Source organism: Hemitrygon akajei, unplaced genomic scaffold, assembly GCF_048418815.1.
Source record: "Hemitrygon akajei unplaced genomic scaffold, sHemAka1.3 Scf000054, whole genome shotgun sequence".
NCBI classification, from domain to species: domain Eukaryota; kingdom Metazoa; phylum Chordata; class Chondrichthyes; order Myliobatiformes; family Dasyatidae; genus Hemitrygon; species Hemitrygon akajei.
The window spans coordinates 3,343,577-3,365,587 of NW_027331940.1; the positions used below are offsets into that span (position 1 = coordinate 3,343,577).

General features: G+C 47.9%; 1 pseudogene; it reads left to right on the top strand.

The window, feature by feature from the left end:
- The first annotated feature begins 8,681 nt into the window (after nt 1-8,681).
- On the top strand, nt 8,682-20,429 carry LOC140721351 (uncharacterized; annotated as a pseudogene).
- Nucleotides 20,430-22,011: the final 1,582 nt, after the last annotated feature.

A 22,011-nucleotide genomic window follows, 5' to 3' on the forward strand; every position in this document is an offset into this window, starting at 1 on the left:
ATGTGTCTCCTTTTGTTTTGATCTGGGAGAGGAAAGCCAAAGGGGTGATAGAGCTGCATGCTGGGAGGTGGTGGTAAGGTGGGGGGAGGGGGGGTTGAACGAAAGTTACAGGGGGAATGGGAGCCTGAATAACTGAACAGTGTTTGTGGAGATAGTTGTTGTTCAGTCCTCAAAGTCAGGAATGAAAAAGTTGAGCATGAAGCAGTGAATATGCTGAGCCCTGAATATTTCAATACAAGGAGCAGCGTAGGAAAGGTGGATGTGTTCAGGGCATGGATCAACGCCTGGAATTATGATACTAGGATCTGGCTGCTTGGGACAGGCTGCTTTATGGCAAAGGTATAGGCAGGCAGAATCTTATGGAGTATAAGAAATGCAAGAGAACACATAAGAAATAAACCAGTATGGCTAAAAGAAGGCATGAGGTTGCCCTCACAGAAAAGATGAAGGATAATTCTCTGAGATTCTAGAGATAGATTAAGAGCAAAAAGATTTCAATGCACAAAGGTGGTCCTCTGGAAAACCGGAATGGCAATCCACATGTGGAACCAAAGCAGATGGTGGAGATCTTAAATCTTAAATATTTTTCCATCTCTGTTTACTCAGGAGATGGCAAAGAGTCTCTGGGAGTGTGGAAAAGCGGCATTTAAATCGTGGACCCTATACAGATTAAAGAAGAGTAGTTAATTCACTGTTCAAAATAGAAGATATAAATCTACAGCATATTCCAGACCATTCAGCCTAAAATGTTGTGCCAACCATGTAACCTACTCTAGTAACTGCCTAGAATTTCTCTAGCACACAGCCCTCTGTTTATCTAAGCTCCATGTACCTATCTAAGAGGCTGTTAAAAGACCCCATTGTATCTGTCTGGACCACCGCTGCTGGCAGTGCATTCCACGCACGCACGACTCTCTGTGTAAAAATCTTACCCCTGACATCCATCAGTGTCTATTTCCAAGCACCTTAAAACTATGCCCCCTCGTGTTAGCCATTTCAACCCTGGGAAAAACCTCTGGCTATCCACACACACAATGCCCCTCATCATTTTATACACCTAAAAAAGGCTCTAAACATAAACAAGGAAATTATACATTGGATTGAGGATTTGTTAGAAGTATAGAAAATTATAAGGGTATAGATAGGGTAAATGCAAGCAGCCTTTTCCACTGAGGTTGGGTGGGACCACAACCAGAGGTCATGGGTAAGTGGGGAAGGTGAAAATTTAATGGGAACATGTGGAAAAGCTCTTTACTGAAATGGTTGTGAGAGTGTGGAATGAGATGCCAGCACAAGTGGTGAATATGAGCTTGGTTTCACCACTTAAAGGAAGTTTGGATGGGAGCCTGGATGGTACGGGTATGGAGTGTGATGGTCCCAGTGCAGGTAGTTGCATTAGACAGCTTAAATGTTTTTTTCAGCATTTACTAGATGGGCCAAATAGCCCATTTCCGTACTGAACTTCTCCATGTTTCTATGACAGAGAAACTGGCCAAACTTGTTTGGAAGGGAAAGATAGGAGTGACAATGGAGCAACAATGGCTGGAATTTCTGGGAGCAATTCGGGAGCTGAGTGATTCCACAGAAGTGGAAATATTAGAAAGACAGGAGGACACAACCGCGGCTAAAATGAGAAGCCAAAGCCAACATAAAGCCAGAGAGATGGCACATAATAGAGCAAAAACTTTTAGAAACCAACAGCAGACAACTAAAAAAACTCAGATGAGCTCAGTGTGTGGAATCCTGATATTGTAGTCATTAATGGGTCTTGGTAGCTCCCAACAGTCTGAGGGATTTAGAGGAACAAAATATCTGGGGCCTCGATATCTCTTGAAAACCAAGGTTCCCTGCACCAGTTATCTCTCAACTTTTATTTTGGCAGGCACATACAAACTCCACACCCTCAAAATTTCACTTCTGAAGGCCTCCCACTTACAAGTACTCCATTGCCAGGAAACAGCCTGTCCCAAACCGCACTTGTTAGATCCTTTCTGATACCATCAAAATTGACCTTTCTCCAATATAGAATCTCAACCCATGGTCCAGACCTTTCTTTTTCCATATTTCCTTTGAATCTCATGGCACTATGATCACTAAATTCTGTCACCAGCCTTGGATCATTTCCTAACAGCTTATTGCACACTTCTACGTCGGGAATTTTACATACTGATTAAAGGCACATTTGACAAACTTTACCCCATCTAGTCCTTTTACAGTATGGGAGTCCCAGTCAATGTATGTAAAGTTAAAATCACTTACTGAATAAACCTAAGTTTATTGACATGGTCTACAATCTCGTTACAAATTTGTTCCTCTAAATCCCTCAGACTGTTGGGTGTAAACAAGTCCCAATAATGGCTACAATATCATAATTCCCTGTCTTGAGCTCATCGGGCTTTCCTACGGTGCTTCTTGCATTGTGATATACACAGCTCAGCACATTCATCGCACCATGCTCAACCATTTGATTGCTGACTCTGTCTGAGGTCTGAACAACATCCTACTGGTGTCAAGAAAACAAACTCTCCCACATTATCATAAAAACAAAGGAGCTGATTGTGGACTACAGGAGGAATGGAGACAGGCTAACCCCTATTAACATTAATCAATCTGTGGTTAAGAAGGTGAAGAGCTTTAAGTTCCTTGGTATAAACACCACCGAGGATATCACATTGTGCCCTGACGAAAGGTCTCGGCCAGAAACGTCGACAGTGCTTCTCCCTATAGATGCTACCTGGCCTGCTGTGTTCCACCAGCATTTTGTGTGTGTTGCTTGAATTTCCAGCATCTGCAGATTTCCTCGTGTGTACGTACCGGCTGTGTTGTGAAAAAAGCACAACAGTACCTCTTTCACCTCAGACAGCTGAAGAAGTTTGGGATGGGGTCCCAAATACTAAGAACTTTCTACAGGAATGTAATTGAGAGCATCCTGACTGGCTGCATCACTGCCTGGTATGGGAACTGTACTTCCCTTAATTGCAGGAACCTGCAGAGAGTGGTGTGGACAGCCCAGCACATCTGTAGATGTGAACTTCCCACTATTCAGGACATTTACAGAGACAGGTGTGTAAAAAGGGCCCAAAGGATATCGGGGACCAATTCCACCACAACCACAAACTGTTCCTGCTGCTACCATCCTGGAAACAGTACCACAGCAAAAGGACCAACAGGCTCCTGGACATCATCTTCTACCAGGCCATCAGACTGATTAATTCTGCTGATACAGTTGCATTTGTATGTTATATTAACTGTCCTATGTACAAACTATTTATCATAAATGACTATATTTTACACATTGCAAATTTAGACGGAGACATAATGTATAGGGAGGATCGATGTAATAAAGTCAATTCAATTCAATTCACCCTCTCCACTATCTGTTCTGTCATTCTGGCTCGCATTCCCCCTACAACTTATTTTAACCACATTAACCCTCACCCCCCACCCCACCACTAGCAACCATTACCACTAGGATATTAGTCCGCTCTTGTTCTGTTCCCCTAACTATCGAATCCCATATCACCCCTTTGACTTTCCTCTGCCAGGTAATCCCCCCAACAGTTTCTAAAGTGTTGGGGAGGAAGCATTAAGAAGAGGGACTTAAGAACTTTTTTAAGCTATTATTAATGCTTTTTGAGACGGTGATTTAGATGCATATCATATTTTTTTTTTACTGAGTTAAGTATTGTATGTAATTAGTTTTGCTACAACAAGTGTATGGGACATTGGAAAAAAAGTTGAATTTCCCCATGGGGATGAATAAAGTATCTATCTATCTATCTATCTATCTATCTATCTATCTATCTATCTATCTATCTATCTATCTATCTATCTGTTGTTCTTGGGGGATGAGCACTAGAGTACTCTGCAATGGCTATTTACCCTCATTCCCCTTCCTGACTCTCATCCCGTTTCCTGTGTCCTGCAACTTGGGTGTAACTCACCTCCTAACTATCACCCCCTCCAACTCCTGGATGATCCAGAATTCATCCATTTCTAGTTCCAACTCCTTAAATTGCAGCTGAACACACATCTTGTAGGTGAGGGCATCAGGGACACTGGAGGACTCCCCACCTTCCCACCAATGTCCCCTCAAATTTCTAATGACCATTGTGCACATAAATCATGTACTGTGCATTCTTTCACCCAGTGACAACATGTGCACAGTGAATTTTATCTGGAGAGGTAGGAACTTGGATCTCCTTTGAGTTCGATCGAGTTCATCCGCACTCTCACAGAACCTATGTAGCAGGCCTGTAATGGGTAATGAAGGATTTGCACATTGTCTATATGTGGTTTGCCTGCTAAATTACACTTTAAAAAGACAGATTTCCAAATATCACTCCACTTCTTCCCACTTGTAATTTCTCCAGCAACGTTTGCATCGCCACAATACACACATCAGTTTCTGTATTGTACATAAATATTCCCCCTGAAGACTCCCCCAATGACTGACGGTGGTGAACTCAGTGATGGCAATGCCAATGAATATGAAGGGAAGGGCAGTAGTCTGTCTCATTGGAGTCTGGCACATTTGCGATGTGAAAGCTACTTGTTGCCCAAGGACAAAGGTTTTTGATGTCATTATCTTCCCAGAGAGAATGGGTCAAAACATGTCGTCACGGGCAGAAAAGTCCAGAAAAACGGAGGTAGCTCAAGCAACACACACAAAATGCCGGAGGAACTCAGCAGGCCAGGCAGCATCTAGGGAAAAGTGTACTAATGCTGAGTTTCTGGTGATTTTCTCAACTGATTATGTAAAAGACCCTAATTTGTTCCCTTTCTCCGAGTTCCTAATCCTTGCATTTAGATAGCTGGAGCTCAGCTCTGTCTGAGAGATCCATCGGTTCCCATTCCCTCATCAGTCGGTGTACGGATCGTGGGGCTGAGAGACAGGGAGGTGAGCAGGACTGTCCCGGGATTGCGGGGTACAGTGTCGGAATGTCACAGCAATTGTCCCTCAGTCGGTGTTTAGGACAGTCGCCCGGAGATAATCACTTAACTGAGTCCGATCCAGAAGCCGTACTCCCGAGGCCTTTCGTGAATTGCGCGCATGCGTGATATTCGCAAACGTCATCAATCTTGACGCCTGCGCATGTGATCGATGCTTCAGCGCCGGCGAAATTTTTAATGCAGGGCATTATCGGTAATCAAGGTGCCGTTAAAAGTTTCTGCAAGCTCCGGTTCCATCTCCAAACCTCAGTTTTTTTTTTGTATATAGAAAACTCAGGAGCTGTTTTAACGCAGAAAGCGGCTCCCATAAACAATATACTCACTATCAAAGTGTATCTAATGCCCAAGTCCAATCCACAAAGGCAGATATAAAACACAGGAGTTCAATTTATTACCATCCTTGTGGATCAAGTGTGGAATTACTTCCGATATTGGAACAGTATTTGACGCGTTCATCTGAGCGGTACAGACTTCTAAAAAAATTCAAAGCTGAGGTACAGGGGGAGAGCAGAAGAGCTTTCACCTGCTCTCTGAATCTGGTCTCGGTCACTCCGTAGATAAATGTATTGGTGCAGCTGCTGAAATTCTGAATCACAGAACCCCAAAACTGTGCCTGAAAAAGCCGGATTGACACTTCCAGGTCTGTGTAGAGGCATCGCATGAGAATGAAGACCAGAGTGGTTGTCGCCCAACAGAGAAGGAAACTCGCCGACAGGCTGAAGAGCAGAATGATGGATTGTCTCCGACTCTCCATCTCCGGATCTCGCTGTTTCCGGCAAATTCCCCGTCCCTTCAGCCCCCTGCGGACTCTGCTCGCCGCCAGTATCTGTCTGACGGTCAACGCATTGAGGGTCAAAATGAGGAAGAAAGGAAGTAGCGGATTCAACAGACGGTCCCCTCAATAAAACCACTCAAACGATCCCGAGAAAAGAAGTGCGGGCCTACCGAAACAGATCCAGTCACCACTCACCAACAACGCCTTCCATGTATATGACATAAAATGGGATGTTTTTTAAACAGAAACCGATCGATATTGCGCCCATCACTATACCCGCAATTTTGGCGGTACAGTATTTTGATTTAAATTTAGCGGAGCAAATGGCCACAAAGCGATCGAAAGTGAAAGCGACAGTAAACCACACGGAACAGTCAACGGCCACGTGACACAGGACGTAGTGGACAAGGCAGAACGGAGCGTTGTCCAGGATTCCGTAATGAAATCTGTATGTTCGACCCATCTGGTAGAACAGGACTTCGATAATCACCACCATTAGATCCGCCGCAGCCATCGCCACCAGGTACCGCGTGACGCATTTGGAGAGACCGCATTTTCCTCGGCTGAGAATGATGATCGCCACAAGGTTAACTGCAGTGAAACTAAAAGGACCAAAAATCAGAATAAAGAAATTCAAAAGCTTTTTTTTGCATTACTACAGCCGTCAATTGTTCTCTTGAAATAAAATCCATCGTTTATCTCTGCTGGACATTATCAGTTGAAGTAAAAAGATACTTTGTTTGTTTGAACACGTGACCGCAGCATAAAGCGTTTTACAGGAGCGCATGCTCACATTAATCTCTTCACGTTCACAGATGCAGCAGCGATGAGCAGAGTCCAAGAATGATAGATCACAGAAACGGGTCCTTCGGCCCAATATCTCCATGCCGACCGACATGGCCACCTGATACCGTTGTCCGTGATTGGATCAGATTCGTCAAACTGTCCACCTGTATTTTAAATATTATTAATGACTCTGTAAAGCCCATTTCCTTTCTCAGGCTGTTCAATACACAGAGCAACTTCTATGTGACGAAACGTCGCTCGGAATCCAGCTACATTCTGCCCTCAATAAAATGCCACTCGGCCGAACCTCTCCCTGTAACTCAACCCCGAGAGTCCCTGCAGCATCTCTGTGAATACTGTCTGCACTCTTTTCAGCGTACTTCTGCCTTTCCTATAACAGGGCGACCAAGACTGTTCACAGAACTCCAAGCGCGGTATCTCCAAGGAGAGGGGGAGTGTAATTGAAGTGCGCATCTACACTTCTTTCCGAAAGTCTGAGTTACTATTCGATTGCAGGGTCAGATTCTGAAAACAAGATCTCGCACCGCAACAACCTTCCCTCTGTTTTATTTTACTGATTCGGGGACAAACCATTGCTCTGAGCAGAACATCGTTACACGGTCTTAAAAGTGCTCGGCACTTGTAATGTTTTTTTTAATCTGTAATATGCAAGTCAAACGATGACAAAACATAACACACAACACACGTAAACACTGTCAGACAGTCACAATTGACAGGGAGGATGCAACAGTGAAATGTTCTGACGGGACGGCGATGGTGGTTTCTGAACAGTGAGCGACCGACTTAGATAGATAGATAGATAGATAGATAGATAGATACTTTATTCATCCCCATGGGGAAATTCAACCTTTTTTCCAATGTCCCATACACTTGTTGTAGCAAAAACTAATTATACAATACTTAACTCAGTAAGAACTATCTCAAAAAGCATTAATAATAGCTTAAAAAAGTTCTTAAGTCCTGGCGGTTGAATTGTAAAGCCTAATGGCATTGGGGAGTATTGACCTCTTCATCCTGTCTGAGGAGCATTGCATCGATAGTAACCTGTCGCTGTAACTGCTTCTCTGTCTCTGGATGGTGCTATGTAGAGGATGTTCAGGGTTTTCCATAATTGACCGTAGCCTACTCAGCGCCCTTCGCTCAGCCACCGATGTTAAACTCTCCAGTACTTTGCCCACGACAGAGCCCGCCTTCCTTACCAGCTTATTAAGACGTGAGGCGTCCCTCTTCTTAATGCTTCCTCCCCAACACGCCACCACAAAGAAGAGGGCGCTCTCCACAACTGACCTATAGAACATCTTCAGCATCTCACTGCAGACATTGAATGACGCCAACCTTCTAAGGAAGTACAGTCGACTCTGTGCCTTCCTCCACAAGGCATCTGTGTTGGCAGTCCAGTCTAGCTTCTCGTCTAACTGTACTCCCAGATACTTGTAGGTCTTAACCTGCTCCACACATTCTCCATTAATGATCACTGGCTCCATATGAGGCCTAGATCTCCTAAAGTCCACCACCATCTCCTTGGTCTTGGCGATATTGAGACGCAGGTAGTTTGAGTTGCACCATATCACAAAGTCATGCATCAGTTTCCTATACTCCTCCTCCTGTCCATTCCTTACACACCCCACTATGGTCGTGTCATCAGCGAACTTCTGCCATTCTGTCTTCATTGTGACCATTTGTGACAGTGTTGTAACTTGAAACAATGACAATGCACGTACGCTGAAGCTAAAATGTTTCAATGTAAATGTGGTTAGTTTAGCGTTTACCCATTTATGGATTATATTCATTAATACAGTTAAATTCATCATTATATTACCAAAGATTTCGAAAGATTTTAGCATAATTTCAAAATGATGTTAACATGCTGTAAAATAAATTCCAGCTGCTTGTCCACAAATGCCACGTTCGCGGGGGACAATTTCAATCATGGCGAGGCTGTGGTCTGGAATTGATGATGGGCGCAGTAAAAGAAGTCCTGATCCTTCGAGCCGGAATCGAACCAGCGACCTAAGGATGACTCTATTTCCTCTACAGTCCTCCGCTCTACCAACTGAGCTATCGAAGGAAAAGCGACACCAAGTTTCTCCACGTTGGCTCCTACCGACAATCATTATGCAGATTTCAGCCTGGCATCTGTCGACCGATGGCAAAAGCCTGCCTATGGCAACTATCTCGTCCTTCCAGCACTGGGGGCCACAGGCCACGGGGCGACGCCTATCACCGCGCATCTGACAATCTAGGGACACTACGATTCCAACACAGCTCTTTGATCGTCCTCGCCCGTTCAAATCAAAGGTTACTCAGTTTTCTCTTTTCACCCAGTAACCAGGGCAATGTCCTTCTAACCACTCACCTGATTTATGCCTGAATCGTCGCCTGCAGCTCATGCATTACTGAAACACCAGCTGCCAGCCAGCTTTTCCTCCTATCTGCTTTCAACGCAGCAAACCTACGACATTTTCTCCCGGCCCTTTGACTGAGGCACTTCCCGCTCGCTCTGCGCCAACCGCATCTTTTGTGCATTCCAAGATCAGGGATTTGGTGCGACGAATCCTCTGAATACAAAATGCCAATGGAGAATGCGAGCATCGATCTCGCTACCTCTCGCATGCTAAGCGAGCGCTCTACCATTTGAGCTAATTCCCCCGCACGTCGCGCTAACCTCCTATAATTTGCTCCGTTGGACAAACATCATTGCATGCCTGCCACTGTTCACCGATGCACAATCAGCAGCTCACAGACAGGCACACTCACTCACTCACTCACTCATTAGTAGCTGAGAGCGGCGTGAGGTCTCTGCTTCCGTATAAGTAATGCAAAGGTACTTACCCGGGATACCGACAATTACAATGACTGTATAACAAATATCCCTGTCTGGAAACATTGTTAATCCAAGGCTGTTCTGTTTGGAATTATGTCAATTTCTAAATTTCATAAAAGTTGTAAATAGCCAGTAAATAAACTCAAACAGTTATAACAAAGCCCAAAGAGCAAATTTCTTTTACGCCTGCAAAGTAAAACCCTTCACCGATCACACGTTGTTGAGAGTCCACCGCGTCTGGATGTTTCCCTCCTAAATGTAGCTGAAGCTCAGAATGACGTACTTTTATAGAAAAATCGGTCACCAATAATGAAAACAACTTGTACAGTGACTAGTGCTAATTACCGCTAGTTAACAAAAATATCTCTGCTCTAACGAACCGTAATGTCAGTGGGGAAATAACACGCCGTGGTGACCCACTTCCTAGCGCACTCGAACCGGCTCACAAATAGCCAGCGCGCCGGCATAAAGGCCAGTCCCAAAAGGGCGCCAAGTCTGCTTCACCAGCAAGGGGAAAAGCCCGCGCGGGTCTGTGAATACTTGCCCCCTACAGCATCCGCGTGCGGGACAGGACTGTGAATACGTGCCCCCTGCAGCATCCGCGCGCGGGACAGGACTGTGAATACATGCCCCCTACATCATCCGCGCCCGGGGAGGGCGGGATCAGAAAGACTTTAAAGCGAGGCCGCGAAGTTCGAATAAAATCTTTATGTAACTGCAGCTCACCGACTCTGTGTTGTTATTTTAGCGCTGCGTGTAGCACACCGCTACAATTGGTGACCCCGACGGCCCAAACGATATTTGGGCCGAAGATGACCGACGCCGCATCTGTTCATGCTGTTTCGTTGAAACTGCCAAGCTTCTGGACGCTGCGACCTCACCTATGGTTCCAGCAAGCAGAAACCCAATTCTACGTTCGGCAGATAACCTCAGAGGACACACGGTACTACTACGTGGTGAGCTCCCTCGACCAGGACAGTGCGGCTCAGGTTGAGGAGTTCATACAGTCTCCGCCAGCGGACGGCAAGCACAGGGAATTCAAAGCCCTGCTCATAAGGACTTTCGGACTCTCACGGCGCGAGAGGGCTGCCCGTTTACTGCACCTGAATGGTTTGGGGGACAGACCTCCATCGGCTTTAATGAATGAGATGTTGTCTCTGGCCGGCGGACACACACCCTGCCTTATGTTTGAGAAGGCATTCCTGGAGCAGCTGCCCGAGGACATACGCCTGCTGCTGTCCGACGCGGATTTCAGCGACCCCCGGAAGGTGGCAGCCCGAGCGGACTTGCTGTGGAACCCAAGAAGGTGAGTGGGGCGTCCATCGCACTGATCACCCGGCCACGCTCCCAGCAGCAGACCAGTCCAGGCCCGGCCGCAGAGCCCGCTAACCCCAGAGGCAGGGGTGAGGAGCCCAACGAACAATGGTGCTTCTACCACCAGCGGTGGAGCGCGGAAGCCCGCCACTGTCGCCCGCCCTGCAAGTTCCCGGGAAACGCCAGGGCCAGCCGCCGCTGATGGCTACGGCGGCTGGCCATCGGGATAGCTTCATGTATGTGTGGGACAAGCGGTCGGGACGCCGTTTTTTGCTCGACACCGGGGCTGAGATCTGCGTCTTACCTCCGACGAGTTACGACACCCGCAGCAGGGCGCCGGGTCCCCCCCTACGGGCCGCGAACGGCAGCACAATAAGGACTTATGGCACCCGTCCGGTGCAGCTACGGTTCGGCTACAGTAAGTTCACGTGGGACTTCACACTGGCCGCCGTAGCCCAACCGCTTCTGGGTGCGGATTTTCTGCAGTCTCACAGCCTACTGGTCGAGCTGCCCAGGAAGAGACTGGTTCACGCCGAGACCTTTCAGACGTTCTCCCTGGGTGAAGCCCAGTTGCCAGCCCTTCCCCTCGGCTCCATCACGCTGTCCGACGACGACTTCACCAGGGTCCTGGCGGATTTCCCATTGGTTCTGGCACCGCAGTTCACGGCAGCCATGCCCCGACACGGCGTACAGCACCACAACCCGACCCAGGGACCACCTCTCCACGCCCGCGCTCGGCGGCTTCCCCCGGACAAGCTCCGACTGGCGAAGGAGGAGTTCAAGAGGATGGAGGAATTGGGGATCATCCGGCGGTCCGACAGCCCATGGGCCTCCCCCCTGCACATGGTGCCCAAAGCGACAGGGGGCTGGAGACCGTGCGGCGACTACCGCAGGCTGAACGAGGCTACCACACCGGACCGCTACCCTGTGCCGCACATTCAGGACTTTGCAGCAAACCTGCACGGCGCACGGATCTTCTCCAAGGTAGACCTCGTCCGAGGATACCATCAAATCCCGATGCATTCAGACGACGTCCCCAAAACGGCTCTCATCACCCCGTTCGGCCTTTTCGAGTTCCTCCGCATGCCGTTCGGCCTGAAGAATGCCGCACAGACGTTCCAGCGGTTAATGGATGCGGTGGGACGCGACCTGGACTTCGCATTCATCTATTTGGACGACATCCTCAAAGCCAGCAGCAGTCGTCAGGAGCATCTGTCCCACCTCCGTGAACTCTACGCCCGGCTGAGTGACTACGGTCTAACAATCAACCCAGTCAAATGCCAGTTCGGGCTCGGCACCATTGACTTCCTGGGCCACCGGATTACTGCAGACGGGGCAAGCCCTCTGCCCGCTAAGGTAGATGCGGTCCGCCATTTTCCCCGACCCACCACGATCAAAGGCCTTCAGGAATTCGTAGGCATGGTCGATTTCTACCACCGCTTCCTCCCTTCAGCAGCCCGGATCATGCGCCCCCTGTTCGCCCTGCTGTCCGGTCCGGGCAAGGACATTACCTGGGACGAGGAGTCCGCCGCCGCTTTCATTCAAACGAAAGAAGCCTTGGCGAACGCCGCGATGCTAGTGCACCCCAGAATGGACGTCCCTACCGCCCTCACAGTGGACGCATCTAACACGGCAGTCGGTGGGGTATTGGAGCAGCTCATCGCGGGCCGCTGGCAACCCCTGGCGTTTTTCAGCAAACACCTGCGGTCACCCGAGCTCAAATACAGTGCTTTCGACCGGGAACTGTTGGCGCTATACCTGGCAATCCGGCATTTCAGGTACTTCTTAGAAGGTAGGCCCTTCACCGCGTTCACGGACCACAAGCCGCTTACCTTTGCGTTCACGAAGGTGTCCGATCCCTGGTCGTCCCGCCAGCAGCGCCATCTGTCCTACATCTCTGAATACACGACGGACGTCCGGCACGTCTCGGGTAAGGACAATGTCGTGGCGGATGCACTCTCTCGCCCTAACATTCACGCCCTTTCCCAAGGGGTAGACTTTGAGGCGCTGGCAGAGGTACAGCAGGCAGATGAGGAGATCCCGTGTTACAGAACAGCAGTCTCCGGCTTGCAGCTCCAGGACCTCCCCGTAGGCCCAGGTGAGAGGATCCTACTCTGTGACGTTGCCACCGGCCAGCCCCGTCCCTTCGTCCCGGCACCTTGGCGACGACGCGTTTTCGACTCCATTCATAACTTGGCGCACCCCTCCATCCGCACTACTGTCCGGATGGTCTCCAGCAGGTTCGTTTGGCACGGACTCCGCAAGCAGGTCAGTGGGTTCGTTTGGCACGGACTCCGCAAGCAGGTCCGTGAAAGGGCCAGAACGTGCATGCACTGCCAGACGGCCAAGGTGCAGCGACACACCAAGGCCTTGCCGCAGCAGTTCCACCCCACCCACCGGCGTTTCGATCACATTCATGTGGATATCATGGGCCCCCTGCCAGTGTCGCGCGGAGCGCGGCACCTCCTGACTATCGTGGACCGGTTCACAAGATGGCCAGAGGCGGTCCCGCTCCCCGACACCACCTCTGAATCTTGCGCCCGGGCACTGATCGCCACCTGGGTGTCCCGCTTTGGTGTCCCTGCCCACATTACCTCCAACAGAGGCGCCCAGTTCACCTCCAGCCAGTGGTCAGCGATGGCCAGCCTGTTGGGGACTCAGCTGCACCACACCACTGCCTACCACCCACAGTCGAACGGACTGGTGGAGCGTTTCCACCCTCACCTGAAGTCGGCTCTCATGGCGCGCCTGCGAGGAGCTAACTGGGCGGACAAGCTTCCCTGGGTCCTACTCGGCATCCGCACGGCGCCCAAAGACGATCTGCACGCTTCGTCGGCCGAGGTGGTGTACGGCGCACCCCTGGTCGTTCTCGGGGAGTTCATACCAGCCCCAAGGGGGCGAGAGGAAGAACCCGTAGCAGTCCTGGGCAGACTACGCGAGAGGCTCGGGGCCCTGGCCCCCATACCCACTTCGCAGCATGGGCAACACCCGACCTGCGTACCCAAAGACCTGCAGAACTGTAAGTTTGTGTTTGTACGCCGGGGAAGGCATCGGCCACCGCTGCAACGGCCCTACGAGGGGCTGTTTACGGTGATCAGAAACGACAGGTCCACCTTCGTGCTGGACATTGGGGGGAGAGAGGAGGTGGACCGACTCAAACCGGCCCATGTGGACTTGGCGCAACCGGTCGAGTTTCCGGCACCGCGGCGCAGAGGCCGACCTCCCAAACAGGGTCCGGCCCAGACTGTGGACATTGGGGGGTGTATCGCCGGTTCTGGGGGGGGGGGGGAGGTTTATGTGGCGACCCAATTACTAGCACACTCGAACAGGCTGACAATTAGCCAGAGTGCAGGCACAAAGGAAGAAAGCCAGACGGGGTTTCAGTACGTGCCTCTCGAGGTATCCGCTGGGGGAGACAGGCTTTAAAGCAATACTGTGAAGTTGAAATAAACTTATTATTTGGCTGCAGTTTACCGACTCCGTGTCGTTATTTTAGCGCTGCGTGTAGCACACCGCTACAGTACAATGTATAATGTTATCAGCTCTCAGTGTGTCTCTCTGCAAGCCACAGAGAACTGGTTATGAGCCTGTCTTAGCTAAATGCTGATAACGGAGTTCACTTCAGTTCAAAATTCCTATTCAGTCCCAATTATTCTTTTAGCCAGAGGATACATAGGTTCAAAATGATTTTTTTATATGTCTCTCAATTCCTCAGGTGGGTTCAGGGGAAATATTTATGTCCAATATAGAAACTGCTGTTACCTGTGTGTATTGTGGCGATGCAAAGGTTGCTGGAGAATTTGCAAGTGGGAAGAAGTGGAGTGATATTTGGAAATCTTACTTTTTAAAGCGTAGTTTAGTAAGCAAACCACATATGGACAATGTGCAAAAGCTTTGGTGAGAAAATCCTTCATTACCCGTTACAGGCCTGCTACATAGGTAGTGTGACCGTGCAGATGAACTCAATCACGTATAATGTGTAATGTCCTTGTTTATGTTAAGAGCCTTTTTTAGGTGTATAAGATGATGAGGGGCATTGATCGTGTGCACAGCCAGAGGGTATTTTCCCAGAGCTGAAATGGCTAACACGAGGGAGCAGAGTTTTAAGATGCTTGGAAATAGATGCTGAGGGGATGTCAGGGTAAGTTTTTTTTTTACACAGAGAGTGGTGGGTGCGTGGAATGCACTGCTGGCTTTTTGTGTGAGAATATTTCAGTTGCTGTGGGGCCAAGCACACATGCATCTCAGTGGGAACAGGGAATAATATCAATAATAACAGTGATAATTACTGGTGATAATTACAGGGGACTTCAACCATGTGACTTTGGACAAGACACTACCTGCTTTCTCCCAGTACGTGGATTGCTACACCAGGGGTAATAGGACTATTGACCTACTGTATGCAAACGTAGAGGAGGCATATAGTGCATCCCCACTGCCTTCATTGGGGAATACTGATCACAACCTGGTTTTGTTACAGCCCAGATATAAATCAATTGTGATGAGGCATCCCACTACACACGCTCTTTTAGGAAGTGGACTCCTGAAGCTGAACAGGCCCTGAGAGACTGCTTCGGTACTACTAACTGGGATGTACTGCAAGGGGGGCTCTGTGGGGGCGTTGAGGAGGTCACTGAATGCACAACGGACTATATTAACTTTTGTGTGGATGCAGTTGTCCCTGTTAGAACTGTTCGCTGCTATCCCAATAATAAGCCCTGGATCACTAGTCACATCAAAGGCCTCCTAAACCAGAAGAAGAGGGCCTTTAAAGATGGTGATCGGTTGGAGCTTAAAAGAGTTCAGAAGGAACTCAGAGTACAGATAAGGGGGCAAAGGAGCAGTATAGGAGGAAGCTAGAACAAAAGCTGCAGAAAAAAAGCATGAAGGAGGTGTGGAATGGGATGAAGATCATCACCGGATGCGGTGCAAAGCGGGGGGCAAACATAAGTGGAGATGTGGAGAAAGCGAACCAGCTGAACAACTTCTTCAACAGGTTCGACAGCTCAATCTCATCCTCACCGCAGAAATCCACACCAGGCTTACTTCCCTCACAGGAAAATAGCCACTCACAGGAGACCTTGCCCATGCCCAGGATTACGGCTGCACAGGTGGAAGGTCAACTGAGGAAGATCTGTACCAGCAAGGCGGCTGGACCGGATGGAGTTTCCCCACGATTACTGAGGGCCTGTGCGACTGAGCTGGGAGAACCACTACAGCGCATCTTCAACATGAGCCTGGAGCAGAGAAGAGTACCCAGACAGTGGAAAACATCCTGTATTGTGCCGGTACCGAAGAAACCACAACCAAAGGAGTTGAATGACTTCAGACCTGTTGCCTTGACGTCGCACGTTATGAAGACCATGGAGCGGCTGATAATACAGAATCTGAGGCCACAAACCAGGCACGCCCAGGATCCTCTTCAGTTTGCGTGTAAGGAGAAGGTGGGAGTGGAGGATGCTATCACGTATTTTCTGCACAAATCACTCTCTCACCTAGAGGGGGTCAGTTGTGCTGTGAGGATTACATTCCTTGACTTCTCTAGTGCCTTTAACACCATCCAGCCCAAGATCTTAAGGCACAAACTAACGGAGATGGGAGTAGACTCTCACATGGGGAATTGGATAGTGGTCTACTTGACAGATAGACCTTAGTATGTGCGGTTAGGAGTCTGTAGGTCTGACACGGTGGTCAGCAACACAGGAGCGCCGCAGGGAACCGTACTCTCTCCGGTCCTGTTCACCCTGTACACATCAGACTTCCAATATAACTCGGAGTCCTGCCATGTGCAGAAGTTCGCTGATGACACGGCCATAGTGGGGTGTGTCAGGAATGAACAGGAGGAGGAGAATAGGAAACTGATACAGGACTTTGTGATATAGATAGATAGATAGATAGATAGATAGATAGATAGATAGATAGATAGATAGATAGATAGATAGATAGATAGATAGATAGATAGATAGATAGATAGATAGATAGATAGATACTTTATTCATCCCCATGTGGAAATTCAACTTTTTTTCCAATGTCCCATACACTTGTTGTAGCAAAACTAATTACATACAATACTTAACTCAGTAAAAAATATGATATGCATCTAAATCACTACCTCAAAAAGCATTAATAATAGCTTTTAAAAAGTTCTTAAGTCCTGGCGGTAGAATTGTAAAGCCTAATGGCATTGGGGATTATTGACCTCTTCATCCTGTCTGAGGAGCATTGCATCGATAGTAACCTGTCGCTGAAACTGCTTCTCTGTCTCTGGATGGTGCTATGTAGAGGATGTTCAGAGTTATCTATAATTGACCGTAGCCTACTCAGCGCCCTTCGCTCAGCTACCGATGTTAAACTCTCCAGTACTTTGCCCACGACAGAGCCCGCCTTCCTTACCAGCTTATTAAGACGTGAGGCGTCCCTCTTCTTAATGCTTCCTCCCCAACACGGCACCACAAAGAAGAGGGCGCTCTCCACAACTAACCTATAGAACATCTTCAGCATCTCACTACAGACATTGAATGACGCCAACCTGCTTAGGAAGTACAGTCGACTCTGTGCCTTCCTGCACAAGGCATCTGTGTTGGCAGTCCAGTCTAGCTTCTCGTCTAACTGTACTCCCAGATACTTGTAGGTCTTAACCTGCTCCACACATTCTCCATTAATGATCACTGGCTCCATATGAGGCCTAGATCTCCTAAAGTCCACCACCATCTCCTTGGTCTTGGTGACATTGAGACGCAGGTAGTTTGAGTTGCACCATATAACCATATAACTTCCAATATAACTCAGAGTCCTGCCATGTGCAGAAGTTCGCTGATGACACGGCCATAGTGGGGTGTGTCAGGAATGGACAGGAGGAGGAGTATAGGAAACCGTTACAGGACTTTGTGATATGCCTGTCAGTTTAAACAAGGGGGAAAACCCATTCATCTGCTTAGACAGTGGGAATGCATTCTGTCAGTCATTTCAACTGAAGGGACATCACCAAGTTGACACTGGGACAAGGCCATTCACTTGTGAGTGAGAAGGGATTCAGTCGGTCTTCCCACCTGTGGACATACCAGTCAGTTCACACTGGGCAGAGGCTGGTCATCTGCTGAATTTGTGGGGAAGGATTCACTCGGTCATCTGACCTAATGGCTCACCAGAGAGTTCACACTGGGGAGAGGCCATTCACCTGCTCAGACTGTGGGAAGGGATTCACTCGGTCATCCGACCTACTGGGACATAAGTTAGTTCACACTGGGGAGAGGCCGTTCCTCTGCTCATTCTGTGGGAAAGGATTCATTTCATCATCTAACCTAAAGGTACATCAGCGAGTTCACACTGGGGAGCGGCCGTTCAGCTGCTCAGACTGTGGGAAGAGATTCACTCGGTCAATCGATCTCCTGGGACACAAGTTGGTTCACACTCAGGAGAGGCCGTTCATCTGCACAGACTGTGGGAAGGGATTCACTGCGTCATCTCAACTTTAGAGACACCAGCGAGTTCACACCAGGGAGAGGCCGTTCACCTGCACAGAATGTGGGAAGGGATTCAGTCGATCATGTCAACTACAGACACACCAGCGAGTTCACACTGGCGAGAGGCCAGTCATCTGCTCGGAATGTGCAAAGGGATTCAGTCAGGCATCTCACCTACTGAGACACCTGCGAGTTCACAGTGCGGAGAGGCCATTCACCTGCTCAGACTGTGGGAAGAGTTTCAATTGCTCATCCCAACTGAAGGGACATCAGCGAGTTCACACTGGAGAGAACCCGTTCACCTGCTCAGACTGTGGGAAGGGATTCACTTGCTTATCCCAACTGAAGGGACATCAGCGAGTTCACACTGGAGAGAACCCGTTCACCTGCTCAGACTGTGGGAAGGGATTCACTTGCTTATCCCAAATGAAGGTACATCAGCGAGTTCACACTGGAGAGAGGCCATTCACCTGCTTAGACTGTGGGAAGGGATTCACTCGATCATCCTCTGAAGGAACATCAGCGAATTCACACTCGGGAGAGGCCGTTCACCTGTTCAGACTGTGGGAAGGGATTCATTCAGTCACACGAATTACTGGTACACAAGTCAGTTCACACTGGGGAGTGGCCATTCACCTGCTCAGTCTGTGGGAAAGGATTCACTTGCTCATCCCTAATGAAGGTACATCAGCGAATTCACACTGGAGAGAGGCCGTTCACCTGCTTAGTCTGTGGGAAGCGATTCACTTGTGCATCCCAACTGAAGGTACATCAGCGAATTCACACTGGGGAGAAGCCGTTTACCTGCTCAGACTGTGGGAAGCGATTCACTTGTTCATCCCAACTGAAGGTACATCAGCGAATTCACACTGGGGAGAAGCCGTTTACCTGCTCAGACTGTGGGAAGCGATTCACTTGTTCATCCCAACTGAAGGTACATCAGTGAATTCACACTGGGGAGAAGCCGTTTACCTGCTCAGACTGTGGGAAGGGATTCACTTTTTCATCCCAACTGAAGGTACATCAGTGAATTCACACTGGGGAGAAGCCGTTTACCTGCTCAGACTGTGGGGAGGGATTCACTTTTTCATCCCAACTGAAGGTACATCAGCGAATTCACACTGGGGAGAAGCCGTTTACCTGCTCAGACTGTGGGAAGGCATTCACTCAGTCATTTCAACTACAGAGACACCAGCGAATTCACACTGAGTAGAGGCCTCTTTGGGAAAAGTATCTCTCAGCCAAATCAACCAAATTGTGCATCATTGAGTTCACACGGGGAAGAGGACGTTCACCTGCTGTGAATGTGGGAAGGGATTCATTCACTTATCTATCCTTATGACACACTACCTGGTTCACAGTGGGGAGAGGCGAATCAGCTGCTGTGAATGTGGAAAGGGACTCACTCAGTCATCTAACTGATGTAACCCTCGCTTCAGCTAGCAGCTTAATATAAGGGGGTGATAGCCACCCAGCCCGGTCAAACATAAGAAATCTCATTTGGGTGGATGCTGTGTGGTGTGTCCCCTGAAATAACACAATATGTGATTTAATGATTGATCTTTATAATTCATTCTCTGACTATAGGGTTAGTAAAGAAAACAAAAAAAAAGAAAAAGGGCCCACTCTCCCCATTCACGTCTTCTCATCTCTCCCCAGCAAAAAAACACAATAATCTCTCTTCCAGACTCACAAGAAAAAAAGCATTTCTGCCATCGGAAAGCCTTGCACTCCAAAACCCTGTTATCTCTAGTCATAACCTAAACATTGCTGCTACAGAGAAACCATTACATTGGCAGTGAACCCTTACAGCGTGTTACACTTGTGACAGACTACCGGGTTCACACTGGGGAGAAAGTTTCAATAAGCTTCATGCTGGATATTTGTCCATCACCGTTGCTGAATGCAATTTCGAGAGTGACTGTCGGTGCTGAACTCTGCAATTATTGCTGCTGCTCACCACACCCAGTTCTGCACCCTGGTCACTGGGCATGGGAGGAGTTTCTTCTGCTGCATATTCACCTTTAATGGGACAGGAGTTTAATATTCTGCATCTGAGACAAATAAATCAGTTCCATTTTAAACCCTGTCCTTGGTACTTAGTGAATTTACATCACACCTATTGTACAGTAGAGAGTAAACTCAGACCGGCTGGACCCTGCTAGTGATTCTGTTCCAGGATAGTCCTTTTAAATCTTCCCCTGTTCTTCACCTCTTCCTCTCTCTGTAGTGGGTTCCAAACAGTCACCACTCTGTGGGTGAAGTGCTTTCCCTTGAATTCTCTGCAGACTAAAGAAGTTAAGCTGATTGCAGTTCTGACTGAGATGTTCTTTACCCCTGAAATCTCTGGGCTGATGAAGAATTAATTTTGGAGTTACCCTCCTTACTCATGGCTCATTTCCACATTGTGGGTCATTTTCTCTGCTTCTAAAGGGTTGTTGAAAACACCACTGTCCTCTAAAGACTGAAAGCAGAATGGGAAACCATTAGATGGATGTTCAATGGAGCAGGGTTAGAAACCAGAGGCGGGTCTGGACAGGGCAGAGTTTGGGGATCTGGACGATGGTCGGGGTAAGAACTTATTATGAGAAGGGAATCAGCAGCGGGGCGTGGCAACAAGTGACAGAGTAGCAACATTTGGAAGCAGATTGATAGAGAAAATCTTTTGGTGGTTTGACTGATGACACAAACTATACCCGTGTGACATCTGTGTGTTGGGAATGGTTTCAGCTATTGAGGGTGTTATTCCCGCTTGTTTATCCTGTAATATTATATCTGGATAGTGATTATGGATTGTCCTATCTGTAACAATGTATTATAATTTATAGGATTTTGACTCTAAACCTGGATCAGGTTTGAGCTTACGGTGTCTGTATGAAGTGATGGAGGGCAATCATGAGTCAGTATTTAAAGCAAGAATTTGCTGAGTGATATTGTATCTTTATAAGTAATCAGATTGAGCTAAATTCCTGCTGGATCCGGGAATGTGTTGGATTGTGTCTGGTTTCTCTTGGCCTTTTCTGCACTTACTGCCTTAAATACAAACAATATTGTATGTATTTTTGATTTTTTTTCCCCTTTTGTTAGCCAGCTTGTCCTGTATTCCTGCAAGGAACCCCTCTGTTTCTGGGAAGAGGAGTCCAACTCTCAGTCAGGTGCTCGATGCTTCCTTGTCAACATCTCATCTGCTCAGATTGTTGCGATGCCATACTCATTCCACTTATCAATGTTTTCTTCCAGAGTGATGATTTATTTTTCTGAGTTGGCCTCTCATTTAATTTATCTGATCTGTATTCCATATCACAACTGTATATACACACATGGAGTGCTGAATCCAGTTCATTTTTCTTGAAAATATATAAGTTTTATCTGACTGTTGTGTGATCTTTCCTCATGTGTTATTTCTCTTCCTCCTGCCCAAGGTAGTGTTAATCTAAGTGGGTTTCAGTGTAAATACTCATTTCTAAAGCTTTCTAAAATTCTTATTTACCTTTGTAAATTTTGCTGATTGAAATGGGACCAATATATTTTTCTTATTAATAAGTCAATGCCGGTATTGAAGAAAGTGTTTATTGCCTTTGTTGTATTTGTTAACTAGTGAGCTCTGTTTGACAGGCCATTTTAAGCCGTGACCTAAATTTTTTCAAAGGTTTTCCCTATTTCGCACTACTTTCTATTTCTTTGGTTGTTGATATTCCAAATATGTGGGTATCAAGAGTCCCGGTGAAGGATCTTGGCCCGAAATGTTGATTCCCATCCATAGATGCTGCCTGACATGCTGAGCTCCTCCAGCACTTTGTGTGTAGTTCTCTAGATTTCTAGCATCTGCAGGTCCTCTTGTTTCTCAGATACTTATATATTTAAGTATATAGTAT